We start from the raw sequence: 6,049 nt of genomic DNA on the forward strand, positions 1-6,049 counted from the left end.
CCTACATAGGAATACATGTGCGGTCTGTGGGAGAGCACAGGGGGTTCTGGGAGAAGATTTAAATAATATACTAATTTTAATTAGGCTGAACAGCAAAGTATTAAATAAGAACGAGTATTCTAATAAAGTTTACCCAGAAGAAAAAAGCTCCAGCATGCTTTGGTCTATAAAGGTTGGGATTTAGTTCTATCCTATAAACGTGCACCCCCCTCACATAGCTCTGATTTGGTATGGCCCACGGCTGCCTCTCATTCCATTCCAGTGTGCGTATGTGTGTGTGTGCGTGTGTGCAGGCGCTCTGCAGCAGCACTACATTTTGGAAGGGGCAGTGGGGAGAAATAGTAACAGTGTCCATGTTTATTAAAAGCGCGCACAGAAAAGTTTTGTGAAGTGCGACACTTTCTTTTAGCGTCCGGATCACCAGCACGTTGCAGATAGTTTTGTTTTCATAAGGCCTCTCTCTCTCTCTCTCTCTCTCTCTCTCTCTCTCTCTCTCTCTCTCTCTCTCTCTCTCTCTCTCTCTCTCTCTCTCTCTCTCTCTCTCTCTCATGTGAAATAATCTCAGAATGAGTTTGAACCTCATGGATCAAATGACTTCAAGGTCAATTTCAACTTCAAATAAAAGAGGAATGCAATACAAGCAGAAGTGGGTAGAATATTGAACATTCAGAACCAAGTGTGATCACTGTTGTTTTAATCACTCTCTATTACAAGTAAACATAATTCTGAAAAAATACAAATCTGCAGTTCAAGAGTAGTAAAGTCTGAGTATGAGAAATTCACCACAAAAATATTGATCAAAGTAGAAGTGAATTACCCCAAAATAATACTTAACATCAATAATGTGGATATTTGCAATTTGTCATTTCCACTGCTGACAAAACTGTGAAACTACTAGTGGCTTACAAGTCTGTATACCAAGGCTTGATAAGTTATTGATTATGACCTCTTCATGGTAGATTTACTAAATCTCCAGATTTGTTTTTTCAAAATGTTCTAGATTTTCCAAGTTATTATAACACAAGTAGATGTGTATTATAAATAGTTGGCCCACAATTGCATTTTTGCTTAGAAGTGTATAAAACGGGAAGGCAAAAATACCTAACATTTTCCACACGAGTTGCCAGGTGTAGTAATAACACATATATCATATAAGAAACAAATCAAACATAGTCAGTAAAGAGGCACTTGCTTACATTACAGTCTGACCTTTGAGGAGCCACACAAGCGAGGTGTGTGGATTGAGGTTTGGTGCCTCCGTGTGTGTGTGTGTGTGTGTGTGTGTGTGTGTGTGTGTGTGTGTGTGTGTGTGTGTGTGTGTGTGTGTGTGTGTGTGTGTGTGTGTGTGTGTGTGTGTGTGTGTGTGTGTGTGTGTGTGATCGTATCAAAATTGTCAGTTTGAATGTGAGCATGTGTGTGACTGTCTCTCTGTATTTGTCCTGGACTGGGTTTACCATGCCTGTGATCAGCTCCAGCGCCCCGCAACCTGAGTAGAAACAGTTTAGAATTCGAATGGATGAATGAACCCTTGAGGAATTTCAATCCCACAAACAATTTAGCTTTGTTGTCAAATGTGCGGTGGCATTTATTTAGCTCCAAACTTAATTAAAGTGGGTAAAACTGTAAAGTTGATATGTTATTTCTTGTGAACTTTCATACAGAACCATTGAAAACATTGTGATATCTTTCCATTGTAAAATATCTGACCCATGACTGTATGTTCTAAGAAACATTTGATTGGATTTCTGTTTAGTTCTTGAGTAAAATTACATTATTTCTCAAGTCAGGAAGCCTCTGCTGAATACACACAGGAAAACACTTGTGGTATTATCTTATAAATTCATAACAATTGAGGCAAGATAGGCTGATATTGTTGTTTGCATAACCTAAGATAAGATAAAATACAAAGAAACAGAGTTTCTAGGCTTATATTTGACTTAAGAAAAGTGGGGGAAACAGTGTATATTCTTCCAAACACATTTGTACTGTTTTGTAAACCAACTGACAAACTGTTTAGCAACATTTTATGATTTCTTTTGTTTTTTTCTTTATTTTTACTTCCATCTATGGAGTTTTACCTATGGCTATTGGAACACTGAAGTTGATTGAGTCCTGCAAGTGCCACGAAATAAAGACTTATGGAATGTATCTTTTATTTGTGTTTCATCATTTCAATAACAAACCTCAGTGTTTCCCTACCACCATATCACACTGTGGCCTCCAGGCAACAAACCTAAATATGGCTGGAGATATCACTTTTGTGAGTGATCCATTTTTCTTAGGAAACCTAAAGCTATTTTTCCTTTTAAATGCAAAAGTCAAACCTGGTTCAAATTAAAACATAAAAAACAAAAAATAAAAACATGTTTCTTTAAAACACTACATGCCTCCCAGTAAACATGACGTATGTATTGTGAGTAGAAATAAATGTGCACAAGTGCTTGTGTCGCTGTTACATCCCTCTGCTGCTCGTGAAGCCTCGTCCTTCACCTTCAAGACGTCAGAAAGTGGTTTTCAAAGTGGGGAGAGCCCCTCTTGGCTGACACAGTGACCTGTAATTAGTGCTCGGGGGCCCTGACTCTGCTTCTACCGCTTGTCAGACAGAGGAATGAGTGCCAAAACATGAAAAGGGACAAGGAAGTGTGCCTGGTCAAGCCAGGCTAAACCCCCTCCGGCCCAGACTGCATAGGACTTTGAAGTGACATCAGAAAGAGACCTGTGAACAACAAGGATCACCACTGACTATTATTTAACAACAAAAAGGAAGAAATAAAAAGATAAAATCCCTTTCATGATAAAACATAATTCCCTGGATCGAATCAGATACTCTCAGATGATTTTTAGCTGCATTCAATGTCGGTGACTGGAGGAAATCTCCTTTTAATCAATATTTTGGTTTCTGTGCCTTTTCCCACTGAATGCACTCAAAACCACAAGAACACTGCTGCTCCTTATGTGTGGTACCTGACACATCCACTGACATACCCCCACCGCTTCCCGCTGGAAACCACTGAGTGCTTCCAGCCTTTGTCCGTGGACGCACTGTCTTGATTTGATTAGCTTTGCTCTGGACAGGCTGGAGGTGCAGCAGAAAGCAGGTTGGGCTCTTTGTTGTGTCCCGAGCTGGCTAATTGAAATACGTCCCTCTGCGTTTCTGAGTCCCCGGGGTAAAGATGAGTGTCTACCCCCCACCAGACTTCTGTCATCCTTCAGAGTCCTTGCCATTAGCTCTTTCGTTGGCCTAAAGTGACACACATGCACACGCACACGCACACGCACACATGCACACAAATCTCAATGCCACATTGAACATACAAAGATCATCGTAGGAAACTATAAAAAACCATCTATAATTTATACTCTAATTTCCAGTTTACAATCTCATGATAATCTCATTGCACACAGGTTTTCATAGTATGAGACAAGAATAGACAACTCCCATCATAAAATAATCACAACAGGTAACATGTTCTTTTCATTCTCTTCCTGTTTGTTGTTAAAATCCATTTGCGAATTGACATGTGACTCCAACAGTCTGAGTACAAGTCGTTGTGCTGCAGTGCACTTGGAAAGTGTTCCTTATGCAAAATGCCTTTTGTAGACTAAACTATTATGCATATTTTAGCAGAACTTCATGCACCGTGTGTTATTTAATTCTCCCTCTTTGCCTTGAACAGAATGCTTGTGTATTTGTACAGTTTTGGATTGGACATCCAGCATGTGTTTTGAATGCTCCCCGGAGCTTGGACCTGACATTCAGTCGAAGCCCGGCAGATGTTGTCTAATTGTGGTCATCTGTCACTCTCTTATGTAAGGATACATACCGATCTCATTGAACAATGCTGGAAGTGAAAGTGCTGGAAACGTCTCAGCTTTAAGTGCCAGGAAAAAAAAAAGTTTGCTGGTTATGTTTATTTCATGTGTTTTTTTTTCATGAGTTTAGATTTCGATCTGTTTTCAGACAATAAGCCAGATGGCTGGTCAGTCGCATGAGATACTTGATTCAATATTCACCCCTCCTCTGGGAAATATCATGGAAATTAGGGAGGGTTGTCTTCTTGGAAGATAAATAACAAAGGGTTACGCAGAAAGGAAAAGCTTTGAGGTGCACTCCAGCGTGTTGTAACTTTGTCAGAGTGCACTATTGAAACAGCTCACTGAAAGTTTTGAGAATGAACTTGCTCATCCTGCTATATTAGAGAAAGAACAGCAGTAATTGTGAGGCCCTGGTGCACCATAAAGTTAGTGGAAGAGCAATACTCCTGAAATGTTGCTGAGATCCCTGCAGGCAAACTCCGGGACGAGGGCATTGATCTACAGTAAGTTATTGTGCTGAGGCCTTCATCAAATGGTGTCTGAGAAGAATACATTAATATTTCCTGGAACCAGTAATGGAACTCTGAATACAGAAAAGGGTGCAGAGAGTAGACAGTTAATTGTCTCCATTTTAATCATATTTTGACATAATTTGTGGTTTTAGAAAATGCTTCACCAGCATTAAGCCAGACACCCATTTGGCACAAGTTGTATTCTGCGCAGTCACAGGGTTGAGAGGGGAAAACATACACAAAGAAACAAAGCAATGAGCAATTGAGGGGAGGATGAGGAAGAGGAGGAGGAGGAGGAGGAGGAGTGAAGTCACCAGATGGTACAGTGAAGAATACACAATGGTAACACAACACTGGCTTTATTCAATGTTCTGTTGTAAGCCTACACTGCAATACCACACACAAAGAGTCCCATTATGTTGGCGATAGTGGTTCAGGTTGTCATCAGTGAAGCAACGATTTAAGAAGGTGCACAGCTTTATCTTTACATCTGTGTGTTTATTGATCTAATGGGATTAGGAAGAAATTCATGTTTTTCTATATTTATTCTAAAACTTGTGTTCAACGTTTGTCGTAGAAGTACTGTTTCATTTAACACGTGTTAAAGAGGCTAAATCTGTCACCCACCTTTTACATATTCATGAAAACCATCGTAAATTACACTTTAACGTTGTCATGCTGCATCAAATTTATGCATACAGCGCAAAGATAATGCGTAATTGACAATAGACTTTCTATACCCATAGCTTAACTTTGTGGTCTTCACGGAGAGCCTTTTCCCAGTTAGGTTTTTATTTTTTCACCCATATATTATATTTTTTACTCCAAAGAAAAATAAAGTTGAGGATTTGACTATTAATCATGTGATTAAAACATGCTATAAGTGTACTAGAGACTAATTCAATCGATTAGACAAACCTGAAGTAAAAAACCATAGGTATAACTTATACTACTATATTATAGCTTTTTGATCTGAACAGCCATTAACAGTAATATTTTACGGTGCAAAAACCTCTGGCATTCAACTCCATGAGGCAAAGGTGCTGGGAGGGCTCATCAACCCACACTTTGAAAATCTCTGGCTTAAATGAATGGATGGAAATATCAAAAAACACACGAGGAATAATACAATTCAGATATACTAACTTAATTGGGGAAAAAAAAACCAGATGTTCGGTTTTAAATGTCAAGTCATGCTTGCAAATCATTTTCTTCTACTGAATTGTAGGTAATATGGTTTAGGCTCCCATGTTTCTCCATAAGACAAAACTACTAATCATTACTAACTCACAGCAACACAGACTGAGACAAAGAGCTGCAGAGAAAATGAAGCATCGGGGTCCAAGACTGCTTCTGATACTACTTGTGGGAGATTTAAGTTTCAGTTTTGACATAAGAGATAGATATAGATAAATACTCTCTCTTCATCTGAGAGGAGGGCATGACCTTTACCAGCCACACACAAGACTCCTTTAGTAAATCAACAGTGTTTCTGCTCTCCGAGGTGTTTATTGATGAGGTGCTCATCCAGGCAAAGACAAGGCTGACAACGTCGTCATCGCTTGTTAAAGCTCACACATGATTGAGAGGATGACTAATCAATATCAGTATAATTCAGTCAATATTATTACAAACCTCACTGCTAAATATATCGAAATATAGTTTTTTTTTTATGGAAAGCAAACTGCGCCATAGCCAAATGAAGAGTGACTTTTTCATTT

Source organism: Lipophrys pholis, assembly GCF_963383615.2.
Source record: "Lipophrys pholis genome assembly, chromosome: 14".
In the NCBI taxonomy this organism is placed as follows: Eukaryota; Metazoa; Chordata; class Actinopteri; order Blenniiformes; family Blenniidae; genus Lipophrys; species Lipophrys pholis.